Below are 15123 nucleotides of genomic sequence, written 5' to 3'. Positions count from 1 at the left end.
TAGTATTAACTCACATGATCACAAGGTCCCAGAATAGGCCATATGCAAGCTGAGGAGAAAGGAAGCCAGTCGAGTTTCAAAGCTGAAGAACTTGGAGTCCAATGTTTGAGGACAGGAAGCATCCAACATGGGAGAAAGCTGTAGGCTGGGAGGCTAAGCCAATCTAGTCTTTTCATGTTTTTCTGCGTGCTTTATATTCTAGTTGTGCCGGCAGCTGATTAGATGGTGCCCACCCAGATTAAAGATGGGTCTGCCTTTCCCAGCCTACTGACTCAAATGTTCATCTCCTTCGGTAACACTCTCACAGACACACTCAGGATCAGTACTTTGCATCCTTTAATCCAATCAAGTTGACTGTATTAACCATCACAAGTCCACCCCTTGTCAAGTTGAACACATACACATCTCCTGAGATCATTCATAATCTTCAAATAATGACAATAATAAGGTCATAATTACATCTAATACAGCTATCCTTTGTACAACTGGAAACACACCAGTCCCCAACCCAAATGCTACTACATAAAGTTAACAATACTTAAATGCTGATATGAAGTAAATCTTACATCACGTGATAAAATGAGACCGGGCGTGGTGGCTTACACCTGCAATCCCAGCACTTTGGGAGGCCGAGGCGAGTAATGGCTTTTGACAGTAATAGAGGGTCTCAACCTGAGTTGTCTTAAGTTTGCATAAGGCTTAGGCGAGGATAAAATAAAGCAGGATCTAGAGATTGGTGAGGAGAAATAAAAATCCTCATTCTTGACAGCTCTCAGCACTTGCAGCCCTCCCCACACAGTCACACTTTCACACACTCACAACCAGATTTACACACATTCCTATGCATGCACACACTCTCATGCACTTACACTTGTGCGCTTACACATTCACGTTCATATACTCACATGCACACATTCACGACACTCACATACTCTACAAACACTCATGCAAAAGGGATTTGTAAGCTGAATGTTTAGACCTCAGAACACATTTTCACAAAAATAATATTACGGCCGGGCATGGTGGCTCACACCTGCAATCCCAGCACTTTGGGAGGCCCCGCTGGGTGGCTCACTTGAGGTCAGGAGTTCAGGACCAGCCTGGCCAACATGGTAAAACCCTGTCTCTACTAAAAATACAAAAATTAGCCAGGCATGGTGGCGCAAGCCTGTAATCCCAGCTACTCAGGAGGCTGAGGCAAGAGAATCGCTTGATCCCAGGAGGCAGAGGTTGCAGTGAGCCGAGATCTTGCCACTATACTCCAGCATAGGCGACGGAGCGAGACTCCGTCTCAAAAAAAAAAAAAAAAAGTGAGGCTCTGTCTCAAGAAAAGGAAATGAAGATATTTTCTTAGTATGAGTGTATATATGCACGAACATGTTTTTAACAAAAGAAGAAGGAAATACTCAGGACAATTACAATCTTCATTTCTGCAGCTGTTCACTTGGTTGTAGCTGGTATGGATGACTAGCCTTCTACTACCCATTCTGTTCCCTTTGCCTTCAGCAAGCACCTCAGCAGGTCGTGGTTTTTTTCCTGGTGGAGTGACCCAAACCTTCCTTCCTGAAGAGTCTGGACCATTTGTAGTCCTGCCTGGACTGGGCTCTTATAGTTTCCCATTGACTTCAACCACAGGGCATGGTAATACTGAGAGATGCCCTAATAGATCTCCTGTGTTCCATGTATATGCTTCCTTACCTCCGTTGTGGAGTAGTAGACTGATTTCATCTTGATAGTCTGGGTCAGTCACCCCAGCCAACACTGTAACTCCCTTCTTAGACTGTTGACTTAAAGGTAGGAGGAGCCCCAAGTGTCCAGTTGACAATCTTCCTGTTTAATGGAATCACTGTTGTGTTTCCTGGCGGCAGCGTTCCTCCCTTTGAAACTAAGACCTCTAATCCAGCAGAATGTAATGTTGTGGGAACAGGAAGCAAAAATTTTGCTAGTGGATCTCTAAGGGTGATGATGAGTGGTGCCACTTCCACCCCTTGATTCCTGGACCTGTGAATCCTGGCTGTGAGAGAAATAATATATATTGGACACTGATTCAGGGCATACATGGCCTTCTGGAGAACTTTGCCCCAGCCCTGCAAAGTATTGTCACCTAGTTGATGTTGTAATTGTGACTTTAAAAGGCCATTCTGTTCTATCAGTCCAGCTGCTTCAGGATGATGGGGGACATGGTAAGACCAGTGAATTCCATGAGCATGAACCCACTGCCACACTTCTTTAGCCATAAAATGAGTACCTTGGTCAGAGGCAATGCTGTGTGGAATACCATGACAGTGGATAAGACATTCTGTGAGTCCACAGATGATAGTAGTCTTGGAAGAAGCATTGCATGCAGGATAGGCAAACCCATATCTGGAATAAGTGTTTAGTCCAGTGAGGACAAACCTCTGCCCTTTCCATGATGAAAGAGGTCCAGTATCATCAACATGCCATCGGGTAGCTGGCTGGTCACCCCAAGGAATGGTGCCATATTGAGGGCTCAGTATTGGTCTCTGCTGCTGGCAAATTGGGCACTCAGCAGTGGCGGTAGCCAGGTCAGCCTTGGTGAGTGGAAGTCCATGTTCCTGAGCCCATATGTAACCTCCATCCCTGCCACCATGGCCACTTTGTTCGTGGGCCCATTGGGCAATGACAGGTGTAACTGGGGAAAGAGGCTGAGAACTATGCACAGAAGGGCTCATCCTATCCACTTGATTATTAAAATCCTCTGCCGAGGTCACCCATTGGTGAGCACTCACATGGGATACAGATATCCTCACAGTTTTTGACCACTCAGAGAGATCCATCCACATACCTCTTTCTCAGATTTCTTTGTCACCAATTTTCCAATTATGCTTCTTCCATGTCCCTGACCATCCAGCCAAACCATTAGTTACAGTCCGTGAATCAGTATATAATCGCACATCTGGCCATTTCTCCTTCCATACAAAGTGCACAGTCAGGTGCACTTCTCAAAGTTCTGCCCACTGGGAAGATTTCCTTTCACTGCTGTCCTTCAGGGATGTCCTAGAAAGGGGCTGTAGTGCTGCAGCTGTCCACTTTCGGGTAGTGCCTACATATCGTGCAGAACCATCTGTGAACCAGGCCCTAGTCATCTCTTCCTCTGTCAGCTGATCATAGGGAACTCCCCATGAGGCCATTGGTGCAGGCTGAGAGAGAGAAGTCAGGGTGGCAGGAGTGGAGACCATGGGCATTTGAGCCACTTCCTCATGTAACTTACTTGGGCCTTTGGGACCTGCTTGAGCCTGATCACGTATATACCACTTCTATTTGATGATGGAATGCTGCTGTGCATGACCCACTTTATGGCTAGATGGGTCAGAAAGCACCCAGTTCATGATAGTCAGTTCAGGTTGCATGGTAACTTGATGACACATAGTCAAACATTCAGTTTCCACCAAAGCCCAGTGACAGGCCAAGGGCTGTCTCTCAAAAGGAGAGTAGTTATCTGCAGAATATGGCAGGGCCTTGCTCCAAAATCCTAGAGGCCTCTTCTGTGATTCACCTATGGGGGCCTGCCAAAGGCTGCAAACAGCAATCCCTTGAGGTGTCACTGACACCTCAAGCACCATTGGATCTGCTGGGTCATATGGCCCAAGTGGCAGAGCAGCTTGCACAGCAGTCTGGACCTGTTGCAGAGCCTTCTCCTGGACCCCACTCAAAACTGGCAGCCTTTCGGGTCACTCAGTAAATGGGCCAGAGTAACACACCGAAATGAGGAATGTGTTGCCTCCAAAATCCAAATGGGCCCGCTAGGCGTTGTTCCTCTTTCTTGGTGTAGGAGGGGCCAAATGCAGCAATTTATCCTTCACTTTAGAAGGAACATCTTGACAGGACCCACACTACTGGACCCCTAGAAATTTTACTGAGGTAGAAAGTCCCTGAATTTTAGTCAGATTTATTTTCCATCTTCTGTGTCACCAGTAAGTCCAGTGTGTTTGCTACTTCTTGCTCACTGGATCTGATCAGCATAATGTCATCAATGTAATGGACCAGTGTGATAGCTTGTGGAAGCAAAAAGAGATCAAGGTTTCTCCAAATAAGATTATGACATAGCCAGAGAGTTGATATACCTCTGAGGTAGTACAGTAAAAGTATATTGCTGGGCTTGCCAGATGAAGGCAGATTGCTTCTGGTGGGCCTTATGGACAGGAATGGAGAAAAAGGCGTTTGCCAAGTCAATGGCTGCATACCAGGTACCAGGAGATGTGTTAATTTGCTCAAGCAATGAAACCACATCTGATATAGCAGCCGCAATTGGAGTCACCACTTGGTTAAGCTTACGATAATCCACTGTCATTCTCCAAGATTATCTGTCTTTTGCACAGGCCAAATTGGAGAGTTGAACAGGGATGTGGTGGGAATCACCACCCCTGCGTCTTTCAAGTCCTTGATGGTGGCACTAATCTCTGCAACCCCTCCAGGGATGTGATACTGCTTTTGATTTACTATTTTTCTAGGTAGAGGCAGCTCTAATGGCTTCCATTTGGCCTTTTCCACCATAATAGCCCTTACTCTACCAGTCAGGGAGCCAATGGGGGGCGGTTCTGCCAGCTGCTAAGTATGCCTGTGCCAATTATGCATTCTGGCACTGGGAAAATGACCACAGGATGAGTCTGGGGACCCATCGGACACACTGGCAGCTGGACCTGAGCTAAAACTTAATTAATTACCTGAATTTTATAAGCTCCTATGTTAACTGGAGGAGCACAATGACATTTTGGGTCCCCTAGAATCAACGTCAGCTCAGAGCCAGTGTCCAGTAGTACCTGAAATGTTGGATCATTTCCCTTTCCCCAGTGCACAGTTTTACCCTGGTAAAAGGCTGGAGGTCTCCTTGGGGAAGAATGGGAGAAAGATTAACAGCCTAAATTGTTGGTAATGTAGTGGGGTCCTTCCTCAAGGGGACCAGCCTCCCCTTCATTCAAGGGGTTCTGGGTCTATCTTCTGGACCCTCCCAGCTGGGATGAGTATATCTAAAGTGACTAATCCACTCCACCATCCCAATATCCTTAAGCCTTTGGATCCGTTCCTCTACGTTAAACCAAGAGAGATCAGGCATTTCCAGCTTGCTCATAGTGGGCCATCTTTTAATCCATATTTCAGCTAACCAAGCAAATAAACTATTAGAACCTTTTTTAACTCCCCGAGTTGCAACATTAAATGCAGAATCCCCACTTAGTGGGCCCAAATCAATAAATTCAGCCTGATCCAACTCTGTGTTCCTTCCACCATTATCCCACACCCTTAATATCCATTCCCATGCCTGTTCTCCAGATTTCTGCTTATATAAATTAAAAAACTCAAGCAGTTATTTTCAAGTATAGTGCACCTCCTCATGGGTCACAGTCTGAACCTCACCTTTAGGGGCCTGCCAGGACTTTAGTCTAGTTATAGATCTGGAAGCAAACAAGGGTGTTGGGGGTGGCTCTTGAAGAGAATCAACATTATCTTGCCTGGCAACTGCCTCAGGGGAGGTCATCAGTGTTGCCTTAGGCAGCGTAGGGTTTATCTCCTCCGACAAATGTAGAAAGGCTGATGGTAGTGTGGGTCAGGGAGGGGATGTTGCCACTACTGGGGATGGGGAAGCTGTTTCTTTTGGCAAAAAAAGTTCATCAGTGTTTACAAGCTTAGTGTCCCCAACTTCATCAGGGTCCTCCCACACGTCCCCATTCCAACTTGCAGTGTCTCATTCTTTTCCATTCGATGCTCTCACTTCAACAGTAGACACCTGGTGAGGCTGTGCATGCACCTTTCATTGCAGGTCAGCCACTTGCATGTTAAGAGCTTGTGTCTGTTTTTCCACAATTTCAGTTCTTTCTCTACAGGAGATAAGACTCTCACTTAGGACAGTCTTAGCAGATTTGAGGCTCAGTATCTGCTTCTGAAGCCAGGAGTTAGAATCCCTTTGGATTCACTTTGTCCAGTGAACTTAGGAACAACCAACCAACTTAATTGTGTTCCTTGGTTCTCCATATACAGTCAAAGGTATTATGTATAGAGTCACTAAACTCCTTGCCTCTCACAAATGATGAATCAGGAGTGTCAAATGCATTTATTTTTCATAACTCTCTAAAAAGTTCATGCCAACGACTATCAGTGTTCTCCATACTATTAGAGTCCTTAGCATTTTGGGGTCTAATCATATTAAGCAGCCAACTCCAGAAACCCCAAAACCAACAAAAGAACCCCATCTTTAATATTCTGTTCTTCTAGAATCACTTCTGATACCAAAATCTGTATTAGGGTTCTCTAGAGAGAAAGAACTAATGGAATAGATACATATATTTATATATAAAGGGGAGTTTATTAAGTAGTTTTAACTCACACCATCACAAGGTCCCGCAATAGACCATCTGCAAGTTGCAAGAAAGGAAACCAGTCTGAGTTCCTGAAGAACTTGGAATCTGATGTTTGAGGACAGAAAGCATCCAGCACAGGAGAAATATATAGGCTGGGATGCTAAGCCAGTCTAATCTTTTCACATATTTCTGCCTGCTTTATATTCTGGTCATGCTGGCAGCTGACTAGATGATGCCCACCTAGATTAAGGGTGGGTCTGTCTTTCCCAGCCCACTGACTCAAATGTTAAACTCCTTTGGCAACACCCTCACAGATACACACAGGATCAGTACTTTGTGTCCTTCAATCTAATCAAGTTGACAGTCAGTATTAACTGTCACATTCTCTTTCTCCTCACCTTTAGATTGTTTGATTATATACCATTCTTTGTATTTGAAACCTCAACAGGGAAGTAATAGACAATAATTTTCAAAAGAACCTAAGTATCTATACAAGATTTAACAGCTATATTAAACTTCATAACTTGCAGATAGAGAAGTTACCTTTAGTGACCAGGAAACATTTATAAAAATTGATTTTTAAGATTTACACCAAAAAAATCTCAATTTTAAGTTACACACTCTGTTAACAGAGAGCACTAAAAATAATTTTTTAGATAAAAAGATAAAAGGAAATTCATCTAATTGGAAGCTAAAGTGAAAAATGCCTTAAATCTGGGTCAAGGAGAAAATCACAACTGCAATTGCAGATTTATAAACTATTTAGAAATTAATCACAATGAGAACAAAAAAATAGAAACATGAGAGTTCAGCCAAAGTAGTATATAAAGTCACAATATTAGATGTTTAATATTAATCAGTATAGAAAGAATGAAAATGAAACAAATAGAGGATTCTAGGAAAATGGCAGAATAGGAAGCACAAGAAATCTGTCTCCTTACCTAGACAAAAATTCCACTGGCAGAGTCTGTCTTATGTACAGACAATACCTGACTTAATGATGGTTTCACTTACGATTTTTCAACTTTACAATAGTCCAAAAATGTTACAGATTTTAGTATGCTTCTCGACTTACAGTGAGGTTATGTCCCAGATAAACCCGTTGTAAGTTAAAAATAGTATGTCGAAAGTGTGTTTTTGACTTAAGATATTTTCAACTTGTGATGGATTTATCTGGGATATAATTCCATCATAAGTCAAGGAACATCTGTATTTTAGAACTGTAGAATTTATTGAAACTTGCAGCTTCCAGAGGAAGACTTGGACAGTACATTGTGGTTCATTTTGGTCAATTTCTTTTAAAAAAAAATTAGTGTAATAGACACTGTCATTGCCTGAGTCCCTTAAAAAATAAAGCCGAAGGCAACACGTATATGCTAATGCTTTGAAGAGGATTGCAGAAATGTCTCCAGTTCTTTGTTTCTCCCTATATTCATTCATTTGCAGTGTGTCTCTGTAACTCTTCTCATTAAGGAGTGGAATCTGTTTCCTCAACCCTGAGTCTGAGCTAGCCTTGTTATGAAGTTTTGCCCAATGGAATGTACTGAAAGTGATCATGTGGTTGTTTTAAGTGTAACCTTTAAGAGGTCTTGCATGCTTCCAGTTGCTTTTTTGGGATCCTACTCAGCTGCTATAGAATAAACCTGGGCTAGCCTATTGGGGGGATGAGATTATGTGGCGCAGCAGTGAGCCATCTGTCTTAGACTAGCCAACACTTAGCCAACCTAGCAATTGGGGAAAAAATGCGTGAGTGAGTCCAGCAGAGACCAGAAGAATTGCCCAGCGGAGCCCAGCCCAAATAGCCAATCTATAGCATTGTGACCCAAATAAATGCATGTTGTTTTAAGACCAAAAAAAAAAAAAACAAAAAGGAAAGAAAAAGAGGTGGGATTCAGTGGCTCATGCTTGTAACCCTAGCACTTTGGGAAGTCGAGGTGGGTGGATCACCTGAGGTCCGGAGTTCAAGACCAGCATGGCCAACATGGCAAAATCTGTCGCTACTAAAAATATAAAATTAGCCAGGCGTGATGGTGAACTCCTGTAGTCCCAGCTACTCTGGAGGCTGAGGCAAGAGAACCACTTGAATCTGGAAGGCAGAGGTTGCAGTGAGCCAAGATCATGTCTCTGCACTCCAGCCTGGGTGACAGAGCGAGAGACTGTCTCAAAAAAATAAAAAAAAATTGGTCAATTTCCACTCTTAGCACAGTAGCAGCTAACCATCTTCTACCACTGAATCTCATGGCAGGCAGCTGTGCACATGTTCCTAGAGTGGTTTGCACACAGCTTGTAGGAGCTAGGGGGGCAAAAAGGACAATGTCCTCAAAACATTAGATCTGAGCTCTGATTCCTAACTGCTACTTGTGATCACAGAGGTGCAGAGTCATTAGCCATTGTTGCACTTCTATTGTTGCAAGTCCTTCACCTGGTTGAAGTGACTTCCAGGAGAATTAAAGAGCTGGTGCTTCCCTCTCCACTCCCATTCGTTTTTCTCATTTTCCTCTTTTGGGAGCCAGACAAAAACACAATTGCATATATGAGAGAAATCAGAAAGTCATGGTGCATGCCTAGGGGATGGTGCAGGCTCAGAAAAGACCTGAGAAGGCCTTAGATTTATACTTCAGACTCATCCTAGGCAAAGAGGGCTTACAACAATCAAAAAAGAAAAATAAAAACAGTAACAAAAACAGCAAACCTTGGAGAAGAGGAAGAATCTGATTTCCAGAGTTAACACATTAGTAAATTCTAATGTCTGGTTTTCAACAAAAATATCACAAAGGATACAAAGAAACAGGAAAGTGTAACCCATTCAAATGAAAACTAAAGAGACTCAAAAAAACAAAAGGAATTTAAAGTCAAGAAAATTCCGTATGAACAAAATGGAAATATCAAAAACAGATAGAAAACCTAAAAGAAACCAAAAAGAAATTCTGGAGTGAAAAAGTACAATAACTGAAATGAAAAATTCACAAGAGGGATTCAAAGGCACATTAAACAGTTAGAAGAAAGAATCAGAAAACTTGAAGAAAGGATAACGGAAATTATTGAGTCTGAGGAACAGAAAGAAAAGAGATTGAAGACATGTGAAAGGAGCCTAAGGAACTTGTGGGATACCTCAAGCAGATCAACATACACATTGTGATAATTACAGGAGAAGAGAGAGAAAAGTCTGGTGAGAGTATTTGAAGAAATGATGACCAACAACTTCCCATATTTGATGAAAAACATGAATATAAATATCTAAGAAGTTCAATAAACTTCAAGTAGGATGAACTCAAAGAAACCCATACTGAGATACATTATAATCGAACTATCAAAAGAGAATTTTGAAAGCAGCAAAAGATAAATGACTCTTCACATACAAATGATCCTCAATAAGATTATCAGCAGATTTCTTATCAAAAACTTTGGAGGCCAGAAGACAATGAGCTAATATAGTCAAAGTGGTAAAAGAAAAAATTAATCTGTCAATCAAGAATCCCATATCTGGCAGGGCACGGTGGCTCATGCCTGTAATCCCAGCACTTTGGGAGGCCGAGGCGGGTGGATCACAAGGTCAGGAGATCCAGACCATCCTGGTTAGTACAGTGAAACCCCATCTCTACTAAAAATACAAAAAATTAGTCGGGCATGGTGGCGGGCACCTGTTGTCCCAGCTACTCCAGGAGAATGGCGTGAATCCAGGAGGTGGAGCTTGCAGTGAGCTGAGATCGTGCCACTGCCCTCCAGCCTGGGCAACAGTGCGAGACTCCGTGTCAAAAAAAAAAAAAAGCCGGGCGCGGTGGCTCAAGCCTGTAATCCCAGCACTTTGGGAGGCCGAGACGGGCGGATCACAAGGTTAGGAGATCGAAACCATCCTGGCTAACCTGGTGAAACACCGTCTCTACTAAAAAATACAAAAAAACTAGCCGGGCGAGGTGGCAGGCACCTGTAGTCCCAGCTGCTCGGGAGGCTGAGGCAGGAGAATGGCGTGAACCCGGGAGGCGGAGCTTGCAGTGAGCTGAGATCCGGCCACTGCACTCCAGCCTGGGCGACAGAGCGAGACTCCGTCTCAAAAAAAAAAAAAAAAAAAGAATCACGTATCTGGCAAAACCTGTCCTTCGAAATTGAAGTAGAAGGTAAGACTTTCCAGATAAACAAAAGTTGAGGGAGTTCATTACCACAAGACCTGCCCTACAAGAAATGCTAAATGGAGTCCTGCAAGTTGAAAGGACACTAGACAGTAACTGAACCTGTATAAAGAAATAAAGATAAGTAAAGGTAAATACATGGGAAATTATAAAAGCTAGTATTATTGTAACAATGGTATGTAACTCCACTTTTTGTTTACAACATGACTTGAGACCAATACATTAACAAAAACCAATGATTAGTCCAAAAGCTAGTATTATTGTAACTTTAGTTTTGTTGGGAAAACTCCCTGCCAGGACTGAGAACTGCCCTCTACAAGTGGAGGCAAATTACTGATTTGCCATCAGACCAAAGACAGAGGCAGATGATTCCAGGTTGGCAGGTAGTCAAAGATTTATTCAGGGGAAATTTACAAGGCAGCCTCGGGCAGCAGCAAGACAACGTAGATTTCAGTGCTTATAGCGCATGCCTATCTAGTCTTTTATATCATGAAGAGGGAATGGAGAGGCTGGGGGAAGTCACTGATGGTGTGTTAAGCCATCTGGTTGTTTTCTTAATCTGTTTACTCTCCGCTTACAGGAACTGTTTGGGTTTTGTAGAGTCTGGTCAACATTCCTAAGGGGAGGAGGGATATTGCAGACAGCAGCAGTTATTTTAGCACTGGTATGCATTTTTAGGTCACTGCATCCTACAATGCACTTTGTGGTCATGTACCCAGAAAACATTTTCGCAACAGGTAACTCCACATTTTATTTTCTACTTAATTTAAAGGACTAATATATTTAGTTTGTTGTGGACACACATTGTATAGAGATGTAATTATGTGATATCAGCAGCTGAAAGGGGTGGGGGACAGGGCAGTTAAGGAGCAGTTTTTGTATGTTTTTCAAATTAAGCTGCTATAAATTTATGTTAGAAGCTTCCTTATTTAGAATGTTAAATGTAATCCCGATGATAACGCAAAGAAAATAGCTAAAAGAAGATAAGAAAGGAAGTTAAGTTTCATTACAAAAATCAACTAAACACAAAAGAAGACAGAGAAGAAATGAGGAACAAAATAAAGCTGCAATATATAGAAAATAGCAAAATGACAGAATTCCCTCATCAGTAATTATTTTAAATGTAAATGGGTTAAACTTCAATGAAAAGACAGAGATTAGAAGAATGGGTTTAAAAAACCATGATTCAAGACTCCCGTGCCACATAACATTTCAGTCAATGATGGAATGCACATAGGATGGTAATATAATGGTAAGATTATAATACCATATTTTTACTATGTATTTTCTATGTTTAGATATACAAACACCATTGGGTTACAGCTGCCTACAGTATTTAATATGGTAAATTAATATTTAATTTGATAGAAAATGATGTTAAACAAGCAATAAGAAATCATCTGAAGGTACAAATCTCACTGTGACAGTAAATACACAGAAAAATACAGAATATTATAACTGTAATTGTGGTGTGTAAATGACTCATATCTTAAGTAGAACAATAAAAATGAATCGATCAAGCTGGGTGCAGTGGCTCACGCCTGTAATCCCAACACTTTGGGAGGTGGAGGCGGGTTGATCACCTGAAGTCAGGAGTTCAAGACCAGCCTGGCCAACATGGTGAAACCCCATCTCTACTAAAAACACAAAAAATTAGCGAGGTGTGGTGGCGGGCACCTGTAATCCCAGCTACTTGGGAGGCTGAGGCAGGAGAATTGCTTGAACCCAGGAGGGGGACGTTGCAGTGAGCTGACATCAGGCCCTGCACTCCAGCCTGGGCGACAGAGACTCTGCCTCAGAAAAAAAAAAAAAAAACAAAAACCTGGGACCTGATGGCTTCACTGCCGAATTTTACCAAAGATTTAAAGAAGAACTATTACCAATCCTTCTCAAAGTATTCCAAAAAATAGAGGAGGAGGGAATACTCCCAAACTCATTCTATGAGGCCAGTGTTACTCTGATAGCAGAATCAGACAAAGATGAATCAAAAAAAGAAAACTACAGGCCAATATCCCTGATGAACATTTTTGCAAAAGTCCTCAATAAAATACTAGCAAACCATATTCAACAACACATTAAAAAGATCATTTATCATGATCAAGTGGGATTTATCCCTGGGATGCAAGGGTGTTTCAACAAATGCAAATCAGCCAGTGTGATAATATGATAACATCATATCAACAGAATGAAGGACAAAACCATATGGTCATTTCGATTGATGCTGAAAAATCATTTTATAAAATTCAATATCCCTTCATGATAAAAACCCTCAAATAACTGGGTATAGAAGGATCATAACATAATACATGCCATATATGACAGACCCATAGCTGGTGTCATATTGAATGGGGAAAAACTGAAAGGCTTTCTTCTAAGATCTGGAACACAATGTGGATGCCTACTGTGACCACTGTTATTCAGCACAGTACTGTATATCCTAGATAGAGCAATCACACAAGAGAAAGAAAAGGCATCCAAATTGGAAAGGAAGAAGTCAAATTATTGTTGTTTGCTGACAATATATTTTACGTTTGGAAAAACCTAAAGACGCCACAAGAAAAGTATTAGAACTGATAAATCCCGTAAAGTTGCAGGATACAAATCAACATACAAAAATAAGTAGCACCCTTTCCACAGCTTCCCATTCTTTAGAAACCAGGCTGCATATTCCCGGTGGTGGCATGCTGGATTCCAGGCTCTCGCATCCCCACCAGCCTCCCTGAAGGCAGATGGGTGGCCATGGAGACCCATCCGGACCCATGGTCTCCAGTGCAATACAGGGTGGGTGATGCCAGTGTGCCAGAAGCCATATTTGACCAGAACATTGGGAAGGTCATAGCCATGCAGGAGGTTCTTGTGAGGAGATGAATTGGTGAAGACAGAGACCAGGATGAAGATGCCTTCAGGAGTGGGCCTGTTTGGGACTGGCAGCTCCCCCCGGGTTCTGCTCTCGCTGCTGAGGGCAGAAGGGTTCACTGGTGAGACCCTTTGGGGAAAGACTGAGGAGGAGGCAAAGCAGCTTGCTGCTTCTGTGTCAGCCGGACCAATGACATCTTGCTGCACCAAGATATGGATCTGGTGTGCATCAGCATCTCCCCTCCACTCACCCAGCAGATATATGTCAAGGCTCTAGATTTATTGTCTGTGTCTACGATTGTTTCTGCTGCAAGCTGGCCAGATGAGTTCCCCTCCTGAGCCTGTGTGAACAGAATCCATCTTGGTATGATATGGTTTGGGTCCCTGTCCCCACCCACATCTCACCTTGAATGATAATCCCCATAATCCACATGTGTGGAAGGAGGGACCCAGTAGGAGGTGATTGGATCATAGGGGCTGTTTCTCCCATGCTGCTCTCATGATAGTAAATTCTCATGAGATCTGATGGTTTTATAAGCTTCTGGCATTTCCCCTGCTTGCACTTCTCTCTCCTGCCACCAAGTGAAGAAGGTCCTTGCTTCCCCTTCACCTTCTGGCCATGATTGTAAGTTTCCTGAGCCCTCCCCAGCCACGTGGAACTGTGAGTCAAGTAAACTTCTTTCCTTTATAAATTACCCAGTCTTGGGCCAGGTGCGGTGGCTCATGCCTGTAATCCCAGCACTTTGGGAGGCCGAGGCGGGTGGATCACGAGGTCAGGAGTTCAAGACCAGCCTGACTAATAATTCATGAAACCCCATCTCTTCTAAAAATACAAAAATTAGCCAGGCGTGGTGGCGCACACCTGTAGTCCCAGCTACTTGGGAGGCTGAGGCAGGAGAACCACTTGAACTAGGGAGGCAGAGGTTGCAGTGAGCCGAGATCATGCCACTGCACTCCAGCCTGGGCGACAGAGCGAGATTCCATCTTGAAAAAATAAATAACCCAGTCTCGGGTATTTCTTTATAGCAGTGTGAGAATGGACTAATACACAGTCCATTAGGGTATTGGGAAGAATGTGGTTTGCAAGAACACAGCAACATCAGTGGATGCCTTTTGGATGGTGATGGCCTTGTGCTACTGCCTGCAGCTGATGAGCCTGGTGGGGAACGTGCTGCATTTCCTGCCTGCCTTTGTGTGCACGTGAACCAACCAATTTCGAAGCACTACGCAGGAGTGGTGATGATCTGCGACACCTGCATCTACTCAGGTAGCCTGCTGAGCCCCAGCCATAGCTGGATCTGTGACGAGCTCATGGGCAGCAGGGACCTGACACAATGGGGACCTATATCATGGACCTACTGACCCACCCGACCTTCTGGAAAGCTGAGAAGGTGCACACACTGCTCAAGACATACATGAGGCAGAATGCCACCATCTGTGGCATCCAGCATGTCACCAGGAATGACTTCTGTTTCCAAAAAAAAAAAAAAACTGCCTGCCAAAACAGGATTCAACACTGTGTAAAAGAAGGAAACAACCTCACAACATCAAGATACTAAGCAATGTAACAGTTACCACTATACAATAAAAAATTACTAGACACATGAAGATTCAACAAAATGTGATCCATACCAGAAGAAAAATCAGTCAATAGAAACAGGATCAGAAATGACAGCGATCATGGAATTAGCGGGGAAAAAAAAGCCATTAAAACAGCTATTACTAATATAACTAAGAATTTATAAGAAAACATGAACATAAGAAAAGTTGAAGATATGAAAAACAAATGTAATTTTTAGACTTATGTAATATCTGAAAAAAATTTA

At 42.9% G+C, this 15123-nt stretch overlaps 1 pseudogene; it reads left to right on the top strand.

Annotated features, from left to right (window-relative positions):
* The first annotated feature begins 13331 nt into the window (after positions 1 to 13331).
* LOC112624371 lies at positions 13332 to 14856 on the top strand (annotated as a pseudogene).
* Positions 14857 to 15123: the final 267 nt, after the last annotated feature.

The sequence above is a fragment of the Theropithecus gelada genome, chromosome 5, assembly GCF_003255815.1.
Source record: "Theropithecus gelada isolate Dixy chromosome 5, Tgel_1.0, whole genome shotgun sequence".
Lineage (NCBI taxonomy): Eukaryota > Metazoa > Chordata > Mammalia > Primates > Cercopithecidae > Theropithecus > Theropithecus gelada.
Note: the sequence above shows the minus strand (reverse complement) of the source record. Positions and strands in the feature narration are given on the sequence as shown.